Raw genomic sequence first — 18,163 nt, forward strand, 5'->3', positions numbered from 1 at the left:
GCAAACTTTTCAGTGCTCTAAATGTGTGAGACTATAAGTGAATTATTCCAACTTCACAAGTCCTTTTCCTGCACAACTGATCTAGAGGAGCTGAGAGGAGAACAACCATAGAAGCTAAAAAGCAGGGCTGAAATGAAATGAAAGTCCACAGGGCTGTGGATGTCAACAGAAGAACAAAGATGTGAGCGCAGTCATATCTTTGTTCGGGGAAAAGGGTCTGTGCCTTTTATGCAACTTTATCTATGTGAGTTACTTTCCTGACTGAGCAAATAATGGGCTCAAGTATCTAAAGGGGTACACTTTTTTGATTATGTCAACAAAAACATTTCAGATTCTTAATAGTAAATCCCCCCAAATTTCTGGCATTAAGAACCAGCACAACTGTGCCAGCAGCTGGCTCCACCTGGAGGACAAGATCTACTGCAACAAAATAACAGTAGAAATAATTGCCCTTGCTCCTCAGAGGAAGGGTTTAAAATTATTAACATCAAGATATTCTCTGAAATTTCTCAGTGCTTCATTAATTCTTGAGGCTGTGAAGGCTGAAGAAGGAAAGAACATCTGCATTAAATGAGAGTTTGTATAAATTGCCGTCCAAAGTGCACCTAAGAATGTAGTTGAAGGCATAGATCCCAAGGCCAGTTTGCTTTCCTCTTAATTTCTCTTCAATTATCTTGTTTCAGACTTGTACAAAATTTAAACAGACCACTAAGTGTCTCTTATCAATATCTTTAGGGGGGAGGGGAAACAAGAAAAAGATGTGTGTGGATACATATATAGCTGAGAGAAACAGAGAAGAGTGTATGTGCTGTGGAACCCAAAAAAGCAGAAGACAGGCTAGTGGTGGTGTCCCAGAAACGTCATCACAAATGGGTACAGATGTGAGATTCTGATGGAGGAGGTTTATAATGAGATTAAATGGCTGGAGCAGCTTCTCATCACAAAACTTATGACCACAAATCTTAACTGTGGATTGAGATGTTATTGTTATTTTGTTCTTGTAAATGATGCATGGAAGTGAGTCAACTGTGGTCTTACACCTTTGGCACAAAGACTCTGGTCAACTTGTGACCAGTGTCAAAAAAGAGATCAAAGCATTTACGTTTGCTCATTTTCCCCAAAGAAATCGTAGTTTTCAAATGTATATGAGCCTTTCCTGCAGTGATGTTTCTCATAAAGCTCTTATTGAACTGTGTATCATAACCTATGGCGGAGTGAAGTTTTACGAGATGACTGAAGCTGCAAGAAGGTTGAGCGTCTTGCTTTCAGCCATTCCCAGGGAGAGTTTCACAAACAGGAGTCTGTTCTGCAACACCACTGGTAGCAGTGCCAAGAAAGCAGGATAGATCCTTGTCCTGTTCCAAACAGTAGTGAAAGTTCATTGTCTGCTTCAGGCATTCATTTGAGAAAATAAGCGTTTGATTCTGCATGCCTTTGCTCCTTGTATTTACACTGACATGAAGTGGGCTACAAAACTGCATGAAAAGCTTTGTCCTCAGTTTTACTGTACTGACTTAAAGAAGATTCAGGGCAATACAGAACCAGGGACATCGTGTGTCTTGCCTCCACAAAAGCTGGCCCTTGTTCATTTTTTTTCCCCCACTGCGCTGAGTGTGTCTACACAGTTGATGCAGGGATGGTGGCAGTGCAGTGGGTGGTTAGCATGCCTAACAACTGTGATGAAGATGAGGTGCCACTGCATTTCGGTGTGAATCGGAAAAGTCCACGAGGATCCTGGATTGCTCTTGGTTTGCTCATTGAGTCTTGTGCTACAATTAAAGTGTGGGGTTTTTTCAGTTGGTAATAATCTAGGTTTTGTTTGGGGAGTGGTTTTGCTAACAGTGGCTCTTTCTAGACAAGGAGCAGAGCAGTTAGCAGGAAGAGAAGACCCAGGGTTGGGGAAACAAGGAAGCAAGTCACTTAATCCTGGTGTGAGTTTCGGAACAAATGCTACGGAGAAGGTAAATTGAGCTCAACAAAACATTAGATTAAACTCATTAGTAATTAAAAACAACAACAGCTGCAGTCTAAAGAAAAATGCTAGAGCTCTGTAAAGCTTTGCCATTAAAATGTATAGACACTGACCCTCTTTAAATTCATAGAGAATGCTCTTTACTTAGCTATAAAGGTTTAATGTAACTTAGCAGATCTGAGTTACTTCAGGAGAGCTTTAATGCTTGGCAGGTCTCTACATTTTATTTATGATATCAAAGCTGCAACTCAGATTTTTACTCAGTGGAAGACATAAAAGAGATTCAGAAGTCATCCAAATCATCTTGTAATTAATGTTACCATGCACGCCCAAGACATTAAAATGTTAACAGTGTTAGAATCGTGTGCTTTGGAATACAGAGTGAGGGCTTTATTAGAGAGAAATACACTGCAGATGTCATCCACCCTAATTGAGGACATTGGGTTGCCTGCTGCTTGTTCTTATCAGTGGTTCAGATTTTTTTTTTAATTAATTCATTTTCCTTACTGCTAGAATCTGCTCTCATTATTAGTCTATCTTGTCACTCATTTGCATTTCAAGTGCTGGGACTGTGGGGTACCAGCTAGCTGCCTTAGAAGAACACTTCAAGGGGTTACTCTATCAAATAGCAGCACAGTATCACAGTGAATTTGACATCTGGGTTATCTTATTCCCAGATGCTCCATGGTGTCATTAGCAGGATTAATCTTAGCTTTAATTTCATAATGATTCTTATTCTAATATATGTGAATGAACACAAAGTCTCTTGACTCATTATCACCAATTTACCCAAGATATGTAATCAGGCTCTTACATTCACCAACATTTATTTTTGCTAATACATCTAAAATTGTAGATTAAGCAAATACAGTTAGTTCCAGCTGAGTGAATGCCTAGTGAGGTAGCAATGTAGTATTTATATTTTAATTAAAGTATATTAATGGTAGTGCCTTTTAAATACATACTGACCAAAATCTTTCTGCTGAAAACAATACATTTATCATTCAAGTGATACCAACTTTTAAATTTAATCACAGCACTTTTTTCTGACTATTATTTGTGACCATTTAGAAAAGACTCAAAAGATCTTTTTTTTTTTAATATATATTTTTAGTGTAATTTTAACCTTTAAAGATCAGGGCAGAACATCTTATTCTTAAGAAAAATCCCTTGACTTCCCAAAGAAAACAATTTCATTTTTTAAGTTAAATTAAAAACTAAACCCAAATACATTTTATACTGAAACTTTTGATTTTTAATTCCTATTTTAGGTTGAACTGTAATATAGAATGCAGTTTGTTTTTACAGCTAAGGAGACACACAAGATTCACCTCCACATCATACAGAGTTTCAAACTCTATTGCATTTTTAAATTGCAAGGAGAAAGCAAGATGTGAAATTCCTATGCACTTTTTTACACTGTTGGACTAAGTTTTTCATTTACCAGCTGTTGTAGCACAGCAGTAAGTAGTGGTTCATTATTGATGGATAAAATGTTCAAACATTTAAAGAAATGAAAGTCAGCTTTGAATTTTTAATTAATTAATTAAAAGTACTGCAAATGCCAGCTTGTTAATTGCTTTGCACCTGCAAGCCAACACAGGTTTTATGCACTCTTTCTTTGAATATTAATTTTTTTGCATGTCTTCATAATGTTGGAAAGTCTCCCCTGCAAACATATTAGTAAAGAGTAAATATTGAATCTAAGACAAAACTCACGGCTTCATCTTTCACTGTACACAGAATAGGATTTAAAGGAGGATTTAGATTTCCAAGGCTTCTAATTAAGTAGTGATAATCAGGCTTTCTGCTGAGGGTCACTTCCTGGGAGTAATTTGAGTTATTAAAATGCATGTTTTTATTTGTTCTGCTTTGCGAGCTAAAACTGATCCCTTTTAATATAGCAGCAAATATGCAAATTGGTGTTTCATTATATTATGCAATTTACGGCAATCTTCTCTAATTTACTGAAAGGGCAAGAGCCTGACCTTGTCATTCAACTTTTTTTTTCCTGGTAAGCTAAACTAATTATGAGGATCTTTTTATGAAACTCTGAAAGTACGCAGCACGGTAAAAAAAATGTGACAAATTTACCTTGATTATTCATCAAGATGGCCTTCGATTTTGCTTGAATCCTCTTGCAGGGTGATGGATAATTTAAACTTACATATGGGAGCCAATTTGTTTCAAGGTTTGAAAATGGCTTCCTTTTTTTCACAGAAATCCTGGAAAGAGCATCTGAAATCATTGAAATAATAAATGTCAGGATTTGAGCTATGGACTAAAAAAAAGTTCATTAAAAATACTTGCATGATGTGTTACGAATTGATATCATCATTTTTCTTTGTGCTATCCTTCAATAGAACTTTTCAGCCAGCTTTTTATTAGTGATATGATGTTCTGCATTTTCACTTCTATTAACTTTACTTTTCAGATTTAACAAACTCACATTTTAAGCTCCTTTTTGCCTGCTCCACCAAGAAGTGTAAAGGATGTTGTCTGTCAAAGCCAGGAAAGCATGGCTTAGGCTTCAGAGACTCTCAGGGAGGTTCTACAATTGCTTCTTTTTCAGTAAATGCACCTTCCTTGCCACCCTGCAGGCTGATCAGCCCTCTCAGTCCCAACAGTATTCTTTTTGACTCTTTCTCCTGCTCTGTAACAATCCAGAATCATGGGATCATTTTGCCATGTTTTATACTTTGCCTGATGAGACTGATTTAAGTGATGTGACTGGGCCAGGAGGGATGCAGGAACAACATCGTAAATAATAAAATCCTGAAAGTATCTGAGTTGGAGCAGTCTCAAGAGAACATCTGGTCAGTAACTCTGAACTGAGGCAGGAATGGGAATGCCTGGCTTGTTCGCAACAAGTGTTTATCCTATTTGTTCTTAAAAAAAATCTTCAGTGAAGGAGATTTCACATCTCTAATGCACACTCTCTATTCCCTAAACTTAGGGTTGGTTTTTTGTTTGGGTTTTTTTTTTCTTTTTCTTTTCTACATTGCAAATCTGACTGATTCCTTCCTTCAGATTCTGCAAAGACCAGCTGGCAGACTTCCTTACGCTGGAAGAAAATAACCTAGAGCACAGGAGTAGAAAGTTGTTCTCCACCAGGGTTTAATCCTTGAAGTTGAACGCAATTTCCCCTTGACCAGGATGACTGCTATAACATTGCAGACATCGCTTCCACTACTGTAACCTCTCCTGCTCATGTTTAGTAATGCAGATGAGTCCTTAATACTGTGTATCAGCTAGCAAACACAGGTTGTAATACTGTGTTTGAACACTAATCTCTTGGCTATGGCTTGGACTGTAAGCTAAAGCAGCAATGTCCATTGCTATGGGTAGTTAAAGCTCGCTTTTTCTTTGTAGCAATGATCTAGTTTCTGTAGGCAAAATGTTCTAGGTTATGCCATGCAGTCTGCAGGACAGTCAGTGAAACTAGTTGTCAGGTTAAAACCAGATTGATCCTTTACTTTGCAGAGTGAGGAGTGTCAGTGTATCCACAGCCTACTTAAAATTATAGCTTTGGCTTCTCTGGGTCTTGTGAATTTAGCTCTCCCTTTATTTAAGGGTACTTTAGAAGATCAGGCATGTGTGTTTGCATTGGAGGGCAATACTCAAATTGTGACAGTGATTATTTTTTTTTTTCCAAAGCAAACTTCAGCTATGAAGCAATGTTTTCATGGATTTCTGTGTCTTTTGAAATGAGGATGAACAATTGGCGTCTTCTGATGAGGTGGTGAATTTTGATGATGTCAAGCCTGGCTAGAGGGATGGAAATCCTTTATACTGAACAGTAAATTAGTCTGTTAATTACTTATTTCCCAGGCACATAAGAGTCCTGCAAGGGTTGGCAGAGAAACTGGGTAACTCCCAGGTTCAGGCTTTTTAGTACCATTATCTTATAATTGCTGATTGGCACAGGGTTCTGCTCACTGTTCCCAAGGGGGGTCAGCAGTATGTGTGTCTGAGCAGTGAGGATTCCTAGGCAGGGATTTATGCAGTGGTTTTGATAGATAGAAGAAGGCAGTAAGAGTTTATTAGCAGAGTATCATTGTTGGGGGCTGGGGGGGAGGTGGGGGGCTGGAGCATATGAATTCCCTTGCCGACGAATGAAAAGAATAAAACTGGAATAAGAAGAGTGGCAATTCAGAGACAGTAATTTACTCTAGAAAGAAGGGGGAAATATTTGCTCATGCTTGGCAGGTTTCTCTTTTTGCTCTTTTTTTGCTAGTGACTGTGTCAGGAGAAAGGCAAGTATCACTAACTAGAGGAGAAAATTAGCAGTGTTTTTAAATGTTTCATTGTAATGTCCCTTCCTAAGTGAACCTCCATTTAATGTTTAAAGGGCTAAAAATGCTAAGAACGCATCAATAAAACAACATAGTTTTAACTTCTAATTAAGTTTTAACTTTGAATACACACAGATGTCAAAGCCACTACTCTAATTAGCGTCTTTTTTTTTGTTATTTAGCAATTGGCTAACTTATTTGTAATGAGTAATGAGAGACTGGAAAAAAAATGCAACCTACTGCCAGTACAAATCTTCTTGCTGCCCCTCTGCCATACTTCTTAAAAAAATAATTTATGTATTTATTTTAGTTTAATCTTGCTCCCCCAGTTCATTAGGATGCTCCTAGAGGTTACAGAGCATAATGTTCTGAATGCTCAGTACTCCCAGGCAGGCATGTTAAATTAGGTTAGTACAGAACTTGTCTAGTGTCCTGTTCTGGGTAACCTGTATTAAGAAATTCTGGTTTATATTAAAACTGAACTGTCTATTGCCAAGGGCTTTAATAATTGTGAAACAGTCTGTTTTCCTGTTTGTGTTACTCTTTCTCCTCCTGAACTTATTTATTTCAATAATATTTTGGAAGCTACAAAAGTACTGGTAGAATTCATATTAATACGTTGTTATTAAAAAAGACAGACCTTTAATTGCAGGCAGTTAACACAAAATCTGTTGGCAATGTCTTGAACAGAATGATAGCTTTTAATCATTTTTATCATTATAGTGATGTTGTTTGCAATGTTATTGCTGGAGAGTTGTCATATATTTTTTATAAATTCTTAATTTAAGGTTTTATAACTTAACCATAAAAATATGCTCCAGGCTGAAACATTACATACAAATTCTGAATGTGGAACTGAATGTCTCTTCTAGTTTTAAAACAAGCAAACAATAAAACAAGCTCCATGTGAGCATTTAATAGGTATGAACTGAAACTCCTGCCAGAAAATGACCTTTTCTGTGGAGGATCTTTTGTTATTTTCCTTGCTTAACAACCCTGCTTCAAAATGCACACTCCAGAACAAAGGAAAAAAAGCTTAACTTAATGTTAAGCTTTCTGAGTGCTTTGCCTCTAAACCAGAGTGTTTTGGAACTTTGTGAAGAGAACTTTACAAAAGTTGAAGGGTGGGGGGTTGTTGCAAAGGAAGCCTCTTCTACTCTGAGCATTCCTTTGCAAATCAAGGATTCTCTGTAGTATTAAAAAATTTAGTGTAGACCCCTAAAAGGTGGAGCTATTTTACAGAACTGTTGGGAGAAAAAAAAAAACCCCACCAAAAAAAAGGCAAAACAGTATTTCTTGCCTATAAATATAGTAGGCTCTCAGGAAAAATGAAAAATCCCACGAATCCCATTAAATCTGTCAGACTGATCTGGTACAACAGAGGAAAGTAGTTGGACTTAGCAAGAAAGAAATCGTGACCTTACAGCCAAGAGCCGTGTATTTGTCTGAGACCCTGGCACCCTAATTTCACATGGCAAAGTGGCTTCTTAGTGAAATGACACGTCTCTGTGTGGAGCCTTTTAACACACCAGTCAGTAAGGACTTAGAGAGTACTGATATATCTTCCAGCTAACTTGTGCTCTTTATCAGTTAGCTTTGGTGAAAGCACCGTTATGTACACAACACTAGACGAATAGAACTGCTGCTATACTGGTATGTGTGCTGTGACTGCCCACTGTGTGGTCATGCAACACAGAATGCTGTTTTTCTGTTTGATTTTGACAGTTTTCTCCACTTGTGAGCCAGCAGATAGGAGGACAGAATCTGGCTATCCACATGATGTTAAAAGGTACAGGTGAAACGCAAAGAACCACTTCACTGGAAAGTTTGATGCATTGGAAACCAAACTGAAAGTATCTATTTGTTGCTGTGGGACAGGAGCATTGAGGAGTGTGGACTGACATGGCTGCAGCTGGTTCCCTACCCAGCCTTGGAGGAGCCTCAGCCATGTAAGGCCACGGGGCCGAGTGGCACTATCTGCAGGGCCCACAGGTCTGCTTCCTATGAGCCTCCCAGGGAAATCAGCAGGTTTCAGTGGGGGAAGCGATACTCATCTTCTTGTGCAAGCTGTGGTCTGAATGTAGATGTGCACAGACACATGGTGACAGTCATATGACATAAATTGGAGCGTAGCGCTCCAAGAGGCTGATTACGTTTCCCACGTGACTTCCTCTTCCCTGTAGTAAATAGGCATTTCGTCCATGCGTAGGTCCTCTTGGCAAGGAATTATTAGCTATGGTTGGTTATTAAAGTAAAAAAGTGTTTGGTTTTTAAAATTCTGTTTAAACTATTTTAATTCTTTAGCATGTATACCATCAAGATTAAGTCATAGCCTTTCCTTGTTCCTAGGCATACATGAGTTTGTGCAGTTCTGTGTTGCAACCAGTTAGCAGGAAGGGTACAGAAACATTCTGGAATTGGAGACTGAGAATTGCAAGAAGTTGGCAAACACTGTGCTATACTATGAAATGTGTTCTGTGTTTTTCCATCATGCTGAAGAAGTTCAGGAAAGCTGAATGCTGTAAAGTCACTGCTGTATGTACTTTAAGCACGTGAATCCTGAAAGGGGAAACTGCTAAACTATTCTGGAGTTGAAGCTTGTCATTCATGGAAGCATAGCAAGGTGAAAGTGATAAATTTGAACTTTTTCATCCAGAAGTGAGTGCACCCAGAAATGCTTCTTTTCCTTCCCTTGCTGGCACTTGCCACTGTGCTCTTTGTTACTGCTTCTAGGTTGTTGGCCATCTGTGGCAGGGACCATCAGCTTCTATGTATTTCATTAGTCCAGACTGGGAAATTATGGCACTTAGAAGAAGGAGAAAAATCAAAGAAAAAAATGTATTTTTAAGGTCATGGGAGCAACAGAGAGGACTGAGATCCAACTCTTAAGAACATGGTCCGCAGTTGATGGAAACTGGTGTAATTCCTTCCCTGACATTAGCAGTGCTTGGTAGACTTCTCTGAGGTTCCACCAGTTAAGGCCTCAGATGTATATGTTCTTAGGAAATTGCTTTCACATTTGAACTAGCAGTATGCCCTGGACTGGCATATATTTTGAGTTACTGCCTTAAAAAGACTTAATAATACAGAACATAAACATTGCTGCATAATATTTGTATTCACAACTCTGGACTATTTTCTCACCAAGCAACGAGGACAGGAAGCTTGTCTGGGGGGGCGGTGTGGTTGCGGGGGGAGTTGTTTGCTCATCCCCCATGCAGCAGCCACGGCTGTGTTCCTCTGACTATGCTCCATATCCACAACCATTGCTGAGGAGCATGGGATTGCCCCACGGGAAAACGAGAGCAGCTTGCTGGGGGGCTGCGCTGACCTTCAGTCACCTGCAGAAGTGGTGTCAAGAGCTAGTCTCACCTGCTGGGATCCTTGCTGCTCTGCAGGGTATTGCAGAAGGGTCATCAGCAGCGATTTCAGGCTGGATTTCCAGCTGTGTCGATGTGATGGCAGCATGCAGTAACAGTGTGGCCTGGAATTTCCCGGCTACATATGCTGTGCCCGGGTGTGATGGACTAAATCCAGTCCTCTGGGGATGTATTTCACCTGTATGTTCTTGAAACCCTGGACAAGTTTATAAATTCCTTGAATTTCACTGGTGGAAAGCTTCTGGGTCAAAGATGACACCCCTAAAGAAAACCAGAGGTAAGAGTACTTTTATCAGATACCTCCCAGGAATGTGCAGTTGGACAGACTTTCCCCTTTCTATTTTAGAGCTGCTCCTCTTTCTGCCTGGTGGCCTTCCCACCCCGTCTTTTGTCTAGGTTGCTAAATGCAGTAGAAGCTAGCATATTTCTCTGCTGAGCTGAATACTCTTTGTTAGTCCAAGGTCCAACATTTTAATTCTTGCTTCCCTGCTTTTATTTATGTAATGAAAAAAGAGGCAGGAGCCTGTTGCGAAGTGGCGAAAGACTCAAGACACAAAGTACCTCAAATTTAAACACATCTGGGAAGACTTTTTGAAAAACAAAAGAGTAAAAAATCAAGAAGGAAAAATGTAAGAAAGGACGCATCCTGATCAAACTTAAGGTTCATACTCTTATTTTTTCCCACATTATACTTTGCTCTTTTAGGGTGTGGGAGAGGGAAGGTTTATTAATCTAGTGTGCAGAGTGACAGTCCTGTAGCAAAGCAATTCAATGCTGGAGAGTTTGCAGGCAGAATTCAATAGCACAAAGGTTTTCAGAAACTATTCTCTCCCCCCCCCGCCCCCCCCCCCCCCTTTTTTTTTTTCCAGCAACGATTCCTAGCCATTCATCATGAAGCACTGAAAATCAAAGAGCAATATTCACGAGCCTCCTAGTACAGTATGTTAAACCCTGATAACTGTCAGGAAGAGGCTGTCTGAAAGGGAAGAGCCAGGTAGCAGCACAGAAAACAAAAAACATGTTGGGAGAAAAAGTACTGAAGAATAAAAGGAGAGAAAATGTGCTAAGCAAAGGGGGCCAAGCAGTACTCCTGCGTTACATTTGTCATGCTGCCATTTTGTTAACAAGAGCAATATATTACACCAGTGTAAAATGTTGTGAGTTCTGTCTGTTTTCACAGAACCCTGGAGTGACCATGTATGCCAGTGGTAGATATTGTTTTTATAAATTGCTTTACTGGATCCAGAAACATGTTAGTTTGAATTTATTCAACTAATGTTTTATGTGAACATCTTTCAGCCTAGGGCTTGCCTATGAACAGTTTGCTGGGAAGATTTGATACACAAAATATGAACTGTTTTCAGTAGATGCACAGGAAGTTCAGAATATGTCTCTGTTCTTTGTCTGGAATATTTTCATTCTTGGCATCGGATTTTGAGATGCACAGTCTCAGTTGTAAAATCAAAACTCCTGTTCAGTGAACATTCTGTTGTATTCTTTTAACGCTACCCTTTATTGAGAAGCTGTCATAGTACAGATCTAGACTATTTCTCAATAGTAAACAGGAAGCTTGTGATTTTTTATTTTTTTTTAAATTTGAGTGAATATTCATAAGTTGTCTTCTGCAGAATACTCCTGACTAAGCAAAATATTCCTGACTCCAACGATGGCACTGTTGAGGCTAGATGGCTGGTAGCATGTTAAAAGAGAACAGGACTTCCCCATAGACCTTCCAGAAGAGCACATCTCTGATCTGCTTGATGGCCTCCCATGATGTCTCCATGTAGTGGTAAGTCTTCCTTTTCTCTGTCCAATCCACTCTGGAGCTATTTCCAGCCATTTTCTCTGTTTCAAGGGAATATTATGAACAAATAAAATGTATGCATGCAGGAAAAACAGAGCTATCTTGACAAGTGCAAAATAAAAAATGACCATACTACAGTGCTTTCATAGCGAGCTGAAATTTCTGTGATAAATAAAAATTGAACCTATCATTATAGATAGTCAATTCTGCTGTGGTTTTTGGATGTTCTGTAGTCACCAAAAATAGAGAGCAATGAAACATTTGGTCTCTAGAAATGCTTTCAGCTTTATGCCTCTGTCTAATTAGAAGTGTGTTATGCCTCAACATATTAGTATTAATCATGGGAGTTGCTGTAATGATGAAGAGTTGTAGCCATTCCAGAAATCTTGCTTGCCCCTTCATAGATGATATTCAGAGAATTTGCAAGAATAAGCCAGTTTTGATATCCTCTTGTCAGTCTAGATTCTTTCTACTCTCTAAGAGTCTAAGAACGCTATTGCTTAGTGGGAATGTTTTTGAATGGTACCTGTTTTGATGTTTAGCTTCTCCCATGTCTCTAGTCATTGCATGTGTCAGTGTCTAGCTAGTTAAGAGAACATGTGAAAAGTTTCTTTCCAACCTAGGATCATCTTATTTCTTAAACCAGCTAGTAGGAATTATCGTCTGCTTTTCTGGGAGATAATACTGCTTTTAAAACAAGCTCATCATCCACTAATCCATTTTCAAACCCTGTTAGGCAATCTGGGTTAAGTAGAGTATAACAGAGTTATCCTGCTGGATTGATTGTGTAGAGTTAGATCTTTTACATGTGGGGAGCCCAAGACCCCAGGGTCTAATAGTAATACTGTCTTCTTCATGAATAATTTATTGACTCTGTAAAGGCTGTGTTCTATTACAAAAGATTGGAGGGAGGGGGTTGTTGTGGTTTTGGTTTTTGTTTTGTGTTTTTTTGTTTTGTTCCACCCCCCCCACCCCCCAAGATTCTGCAAAACTTTCACAGCTAAACCTGAAACATGACCAAACAGATGTTGGGAATGAAACTTATAAAGTTTGTTTAAATCTGGAGTAAACTGGGCTTAGCTTTTTCATGGTTATTGTTCTCCAGCAGCTTTACGTAATGATCATTTATTCGGAAGCAACAAAGTTCCTGTTCTTTTGCAGTGTTATCCAGTGCTCACTTAATTTTTCTGGTACCAAGCCTGTATTTGAATCCCAGTTCTGGTTTGGTGTCATATCTCATACTCAAATCTTGCCTAACCATTGTCCCCAGGGCCTCCTGCATATACAGTTACTTGTAATTGTATGTGCCTATTGTAGCTCTTGAAAAATATCTAGTGTTCTTGTTTCTAAGTAAGAAAAAATCAGTTCATATAGGTATTGAATGTCTTTGAGAAACCATTCTGTAAATCTGTAATATTTTGCTATTGTGATAAAAAAAAATATAAGAAATAGAGCAAACAAAATAGGACAAATGTTAAGGTGAAGGTATGTACATCACTCTAGTGTTCAGAAAGTCAATATACATGCAAACCTCAAGCAAGCCTCTCTGTTCTCCAAAGAAGCAAATGTTGTTCTACTCTCAGTAATTCTGAGCATAACAGGATTGTAATCCACAGTGATCAGGAAAAACAAGGGACAAAATTCAGCTCAGAAGAGCTGAATTTTCTCCACTCACACTAATAATGATGCAGGTAAGAATGAATACTCATGTTTGTTTTGCATTTCCTCTCTATCTAAAACAGGTGCAACTGGATGAATCAAAGAAAAGAACATTTCAATTTCTGCATTCATAGTGTTTTAAATTATGCAGAAAATACATTGTTATTCTTCATGCTGTTTTGCTTGTCTTTCCCTGTTTCTAGGGGGGGTGAAAATTGTAAAATGAATGCAAGGATCCTATTCTTTGTCTCCTACCATACTCCCTGTCTGCAGCCTTTTCCTTCCCGCCAAGGCACCTCTGTTAGGTGTTTCTACAGCTCTTACTCTCACAGACTCATCCTGGTAGTGTGAACAGCTGGATGGCAAATGCATTTTCCATTCTGCCTTCGGCTGTCCCAATACCTTAAAAAATGAAGAGGAGGAAAGAAGCTGTTTTGCCATATCAAGACCAGGACCTCTTCCATGTCTCATGTTAGTTTTTTAATCTCCAGTCTATTGGTTACTCTGGAGTGGATCTCTCTGCCAATCTTTCTCACTGGGTCACTTGGCTTTATATAGTTAAATCTGTCTGAAAACAGAAGCCTTAACTTTATTCTTGTGCTTCCTGAGCAACTTTTGACAAGAGGGTATTCTTGGACGGCCTTTCTGTCTGGATTTATCCAGAAACTCCCTTGTTGCCTCTGATGCTGATTATTTTATTTCCACACGATGCTGCTGTGACCAGTATATAAATTTTAAGCAGGTGCAGATGTGCTTCTCGGTGTCAGATACATGACCTCTTCAATTTCTTAAGTCTTGGTGGTATATTCTAACCATATCACAGAGAAAGATTGACTTCTTGCTTTAAATTTAGGTTTCTACTTTTGCACTCTGAGTAAGAGAACTGCTTAGTCTAAGTCTGGGTATGTGAGGAAAAACAGGATTTGTTCCTCAGAAATGCTTTTCTTTATATCCCTTTTTAATATATCATCCGTGAATACTCTTGTAACAACATGAGCAACATTAGTCAGTATATGAAACAGCTCTGCCTTTATCAAAGACAGAATTTGCAATGACTCCTGAAGAATAAAAGAATTCCAAGATAACAGTAGAGTTATCATATTGTCAAATCTGAACTTTCTCAAACTTCCACAGACAAGCAGATGAAGACATTAAAAAAGTCATGCTTGGGCAAGGATTTAAAAACAGGGCACCCTTAATGTGAATTGTTTTACAAACATAACAATGGCTGAGACATCCAGGAAACAAGTTTGGTATAATTAAGTCTTTACCCAGGAGATTCCTAGCACAGAATATCTTTGACTCAGTTAACTGGTAAATTGTTAGCATCAGGATTAAAAACCTGCAAATATTGACATACTACAATGCTAAAATTAAAAGATATTATAATAATGACTAGGGCCAGAGAAGATACTTCTTCATCCAGGGCAGGATGTCAGGAGGAGGCAGGAGCTGTCTCATGAATGCAAGATGTAGCTGAGTGTAATTCAAAGGAAGTTTAGCTCCTGTTGCAGGTGCAAGGCACAGCTGATGAGCTGACTTCATGTCTTGCCTCTGGAGAAGGCAGGTTGCCTCAGATCCATCTACACTTGTCCTACAGTGAAGATGTAGACATCGAGTCCTAAGCTCAACAGGAACTAGGAGCCAATCTCCCTCAAATATTTGACTTGACTTGGGGAAAAAATAACTTAATTTATTGCCAGTTAAAATAAATATTTAATTATTAACTTGAGTAGTGGGAAACAAAGACAGACGTTAAAACAACACCTTTCCTCCCCCCTTTCCCAGGCGTAACTTCACTTCAGGTTCCTCTACACCCACCCTGAATGGTGCAGTGGAGATGAGGGTTGTGATCAGTTCATCACAGTTCTTCTCTGCTTTTCTTCCCCCTCACATCTTTCCTCTGCTCCAGAGTGGGCTCTTTAGGGGCTGCAGTCCTGTCAGGAGTGTCTGTCTGGTCCAGTGTGGGGTTCTCCGTGGGCTGCAGTTGGTATCTGCTCTGCCATGGAGCCCCTCTTCCTCTGACCTTGGTGTTCCCCCTGTTATTTCTCTTTCCATTCCCTCATCTTCTCTCCACTTGGCATTCTCTGCTATTTCTTTAAATACGTTTTCCCAGAGGTGCCCTGCGCACGGCAGTGGGGCTCAGCTGTGCCCTGCGGTGGGTCAGTTGGAGCCAGCTGAAACCGGCTGTGTCCGGCATGGGGCAGCCCTGGCTTCTCCTCACAGAGGCTGCCCGGCAGCCCCTGCCAGCGCTGTGCCACCAATATGTAGGCCCAGGCTGTTGATAGGGTTTTTTTTCACAGTTCATTTGTGAGTAGTGAGCTTCGGTTTCTTCGAAAGAGCCCCCAGCAAGCAAAATGTAAAGTCCTAATACCTTTTTATTTTCCAAAGGAGGACCGAGTTTCCTGCTGTAAGAACTGTTTCAGCAGAGGCAGGTAGCTCATAATAAATTTAACTGTAATCTGCTAAATATATGCTAATGCTTTACTTTCGATGTATGAGCATTCATGCCTCTTACCCATTGGTGCTAATTATCTAACATACATTACCATAAAGCTGGAATTGCGTGAGGTATGTTAGTGCTTCCTAAACTTTATTTCAGACAACTTTCCCGCTTATTCATCAGTAGGTAATTTTATAGCTCCCGGACACAGCACACACAGAGTAACGTGGCTCCTTCAGTTTTCTCTGAAAAAATGACAAGGTGCAGGCCAGCTGGTCCCCCACTGCTTGCTCTGGTGAAATGATACTCCCATCACAACTCCTGCTGTAATCACTTCTACTAATCTTGCTCTCCCTCACTCCCACATAGATTCTCCAGATCATTACACAGGTTAGCTCTCCCCCACCTGCCCACCAGTCACAGGATATGAACAACGAGCCTCAAATTATGCTGAGAATAAATGGAGATAAACAGCAAACCCAAGGAGACAAATAAGACAAACACCTTGAAAAGGAACCAGTAAGCAAAATGGGATGTGACAGGCTCAGGAAGATGAGAGGGAACGATTTCCTGGAATGCAGCAGCAATTTCGTGCCAGCAGCGATGCGCCGGCTGTACTTGACCTTCAGTAACCTTTATCCCCATCTCCTCCTGCTGCTCCTACAGCTTCTGAACCTGGTTCTCCTCCTTTGCTGCTGCTCTTGCAGTTTCCCTGGTCAGATACTTTATCCAACTGGTACAGACGCTGTGTTTTCTGAAATCGGGCTCTTCCTGTGAAGGTGCTGCAGTCTGTGCGTTTCCCCCCACCTTCCTGGAGTGGGATGCAGCCTGGGGGCTCTGTGGTGGTGTGCAGAGGGAAGTCCTCTGCCTATCTTCTTGACAGCTTTGACCTGATATTGTCGCACATGGAAATGAATGTCCAACATTAACAGAATGATCCCTTGGGGAAAACCACTCAACTTTTTCTTGAGACCTTCTAGAGGGGTGCTATTTGTTGGGTTTGGCTGGGAATTCTCTGGCAAAATGGGTTTTTCCCTGGAAGGTGTCAGTTCCTCGAAATTAAAGCAGTTAATAGGAATTATTAAATGCCAATAACTTCTTGGAAGATGCTTCCTGGGGGTTAAGCGTTCTGATTTGACAGGTCTGAAGTGAGACAGAAATCACTTGTCTAGTTTGAAATATCTGGTGAATAGAATTACAAAACATGTTTTTGATAATTTCAAAATATTTCATTTTTAATTCAGTTTTAAAGTGGAGAGTTTCTACTGATATGATTTGGTTTGGTGTGCGTGACTCTTGTGCCCTTTTTTTCAGTTTGCCTCTTTGTCTCAAATTGGGGAGTGGGGCAGGGGGAAAATCTTGAAAATAGTGACAGGACATGGCTTTGGGTAACCACCCCCACCCTGGTTGTCTTCTTCCTCATTTGAAGGGAAATAGTCAAAAGCGAAGGATTTGCCTTGTTATATGAAGCTATTGTCAAACAAAACTCGTTAGCAGAGACCACCACCAGCTTTGGAAAGGAAGCGAGTATCCCCAGTCCAATGATGCTCAAAATATTTTGAGAAAGAAGGTTGCTTTTGTTTTTAAGCTGTGTATCAGGATATCAGTTCCTTTTGGCAATGCAGAGAGGCCAACGGCAATAACATCAAATATCTGTGTGAGTACTTCATTACATATTTGATTCAGTGTAGTACATCTCCTAATCCTGTTCCTGACACACTGTAACTGCGTTGTTTGGTCTCAGTATGCTCTTGTGTACCCTCATGCCGTGTAATATCAAAACACTTTCTATTACTAAGAGCAGTGTGTGTGTGTGAATGCATCTTTGTGTATGAAGCACTCCCCTCTGTCTCTTCTCAGCCTGTCGGGAAAAGAATTTGATTATTTTATAGAATTTTGCTTTGTTTGAAGAAATTATTGAGGGATGTTCAGCTGGAAGGATGAGGTTTGCACTGAAGTTTGCAAGTGAGTTTATTTTTCTCTCCTCAGGGAAGAAGGTCTGTAGTCCACATCCAGCTCCTCCAAAAGTCATCTCCTCCTCTCAGGAGCATCTTCCCTGCTTGCTGGCAGATTCACTGTTTGGAGGAATGCAGCTGTCATGGGAGATTGTGGTCAGAGAAGGGGAAGGAGGTCTCACAGGTGGGTGGGACCAGTCCTGCAGCAGACTTCAAATTTCAGGATAGTGACCTTGAACTCATCTCTGCTCTGCAGGGAGCCCACACGGTAAGCCAGAGCACTGGGGTGAAGTGCTTGCTGTGACCTGCGTTGCTGATCAGATGAACTGTTATGTATAGCAACACTCGGTATTTTTTTCAGGATACATAACTTCACTCCTAGATCTGAGTTGAAGTGACATAAACGCCATGCAGTTCACTGTTTCATCAGACCTCTTCATTTACTGAAGGTATTTTGTGGCTTTTTTTTTTCCTAAATTCTTTTACCTTCATTTAAGTACAGGAAATTTTTGTATGGCCTGTAGTGGATGAATTTCTTATAGCTGATGGAAGATAGTTCATTTATACCAGATAGGTCCAGAATACTCTTTTTAAGTGTCTTAGAGTAACATAGTCCAGTAAACCTATATGCTAGGGAAATGTAATATTAGGAGTA

General features: G+C 39.9%; 1 long non-coding RNA gene across 1 annotated transcript; it reads left to right on the top strand.

Annotated features, from left to right (window-relative positions):
• The first annotated feature begins 10,243 nt into the window (after window positions 1–10,243).
• LOC126042092 (uncharacterized) lies at window positions 10,244–17,762 on the top strand. The gene is made up of 3 exons (XR_007507061.1): window positions 10,244–10,308; window positions 11,276–11,436; window positions 17,543–17,762. It is a non-coding gene; the product is annotated as an uncharacterized LOC126042092 (long non-coding RNA).
• The last annotated feature ends 401 nt before the right edge of the window (window positions 17,763–18,163 follow it).

Source organism: Accipiter gentilis, chromosome 8, assembly GCF_929443795.1.
Source record: "Accipiter gentilis chromosome 8, bAccGen1.1, whole genome shotgun sequence".
Taxonomy (NCBI): Eukaryota; Metazoa; Chordata; class Aves; order Accipitriformes; family Accipitridae; genus Astur; species Astur gentilis.